Source organism: Phoenix dactylifera, chromosome 18 (assembly GCF_051530095.1).
Source record: "Phoenix dactylifera cultivar Ajwa chromosome 18, Ajwa_hap1_PhDact_Kaust_v1.1, whole genome shotgun sequence".
NCBI lineage: Eukaryota > Viridiplantae > Streptophyta > Magnoliopsida > Arecales > Arecaceae > Phoenix > Phoenix dactylifera.
In genome coordinates, this window is record NC_143207.1 from 10269800 (window position 1) to 10271818 (window position 2019).

At 39.7% G+C, this 2019-nt stretch overlaps 1 non-coding gene across 1 annotated transcript; it reads right to left on the reverse strand.

Annotated features, from left to right (window-relative positions):
• Positions 1-221: 221 nt before the first annotated feature.
• Positions 222-331, reverse strand: LOC149750909 (small nucleolar RNA R71). The gene has a single exon (XR_016399053.1). It is a non-coding gene; the product is annotated as a small nucleolar RNA R71 (small nucleolar RNA).
• Between the last annotated feature and the right edge of the window lie 1688 nt (positions 332-2019).

Sequence of the window (2019 nt, forward strand, 5' to 3'; positions counted from 1 at the left end):
AATCTGAGAACCCTTATCTTCACCTTAAGGATTTTGAGGAAATTAGCATCACATTTAGAGTGCCAAATGTATCGGAAGATGTCCTTAAATTGACCTTGTTTCCTTTTTCCTTAAAGGATAAAGCCAAAACATGGCTGAACTCCTTGAGACCTAGATCGCTAGGAACATGGCAGGATATGCAAAGAGAATTCTTGAAAAAATTCTTTCCCGTACAAAGGACTAACTTTTTGAAAAGATACATTAGTAACTTCCAACAAAAAGACCATGAAACATTTTATGAATGCTGGGAGAGATTTAAAGATTTGCTTCTCTCTTGTCCTCATCATGGGTTTGAAACATGGAGAACCATTAGTTTCTTTTACGAAGGGTTGTCCCCACAGTTGAAACAATTTATAGAAACTATGTGCAATGGTTTATTTCTAGAAAAGCAACCCGATGAGGCATGGGACTATTTAGACTCTCTCGCAGAGACTGCACAATTATGGGATACAGGGGATAGAGTGAATAAACCCTTGCCTAAGACTACTAGCATTCCACACGGGGGCCTTTACAACCTTAATACTCAGGATGATATTCAAGCTAAAATGGCAGCCCTTACTAGGAAGGTAGAGGAAATTGAACTTAGAAGGATTGAACCCGTCAAGACCGTAGAGCATAACAACGAGTGTTGTAGGATTTGCGAGATGCCTGGCCATCTCATCACTGATTGCCCCACAATACCCGCATTCAAGGAAGTCTTGCACGATCAGGCCAATGTTATGAATACCTATCAAAAATCTTTCAATAATCCTTTTTCGGGTACTTACAACCCTGGATGGAAGAACCATCCAAATTTCAGGTGGAGGAATGACCAACCTCAACAAGTATATAACCCAACTCCTCCACCACCGCAACCTCATTATGCACACGCACCCCCTCAAAAACCCAGTCTCGAAGAAACTTTGCAATCTTTCATGCAAGGTCAAGCTAAAATCAATGATGACTTAAGAAATCAACTGACAACGCTGACCACTGCTTTAAGTGCTCAAGAGAAAGGTAAGCTACCAGCTCAACCACAACCTAATCCTCAAATCTATGGCGGTAGCAATGCATCATCTTCAACTTCGCATAAAGAACAAGCAAAGAGTATAATAACATTGCGAAGTGGAAAGATTATTGACCGACCAGTCCCAGAACAAACTCAAGCCATACCTGATTCTGACCCTTTAAAGACAAAAGAAAAGGATAACGAAGAAACTGAAGCACCAACATCTACTGAAAAAATTGAATGTCCTTTTCCTGCACCATTTCCACAAAGATTAAAGCCCTTGCAAAAGCTTGAACCAAACTCTGAAATTCTTGAGCTTTTTAAGCAAGTAAAAATTAATGTACCTCTTCTTGATGCAATCAAACAAGTGCCTTCCTATGCAAAATTTTTAAAAGATTTGTGCACTGTCAAGCGTCGTTTAAATGTCAAGAAGAAGGCATTTCTGGCTGAAAATGTGAGTGCAATTTTACAGCATAACATTCTTCCTAAATATAAGGATCCAGGTTGTCCAACTATCTCGTGCATCATTGGCAATTTTAGGATTGAGCGAGCATTGCTAGATTTAGGAGCGAGTGTGAATTTGTTGCCATATACGGTATATGAGCAACTCGGTTTGGGTGAGTTGAAGCCAACAATTGTGACCTTACAATTAGCTGACAGGTCAGTGAAGGTTCCTAGAGGGATTATCGAAGATGTGTTGGTCCAAGTAGACAAGTTCTATTTTCCTGTTGATTTTATCGTACTGGACACACATCCGGCTTCCAATTCACCATCTCAGATTCCGGTCATCTTAGGACGTCCATTCCTTGCAACTTCTAATGCATTGATCAATTGTAGGAATGGTGTCATGAAGCTTTCTTTCGGAAATATGACCTTGGAACTGAACGTCTTTAGTATAGGTAAACAACCCAGTGATCATGAAGAAAGTAAAGAAGTTGAATGGGTTGAAACCATTGCGGAAGAATATTTGTTAAAAGAAACATTTACTGAAT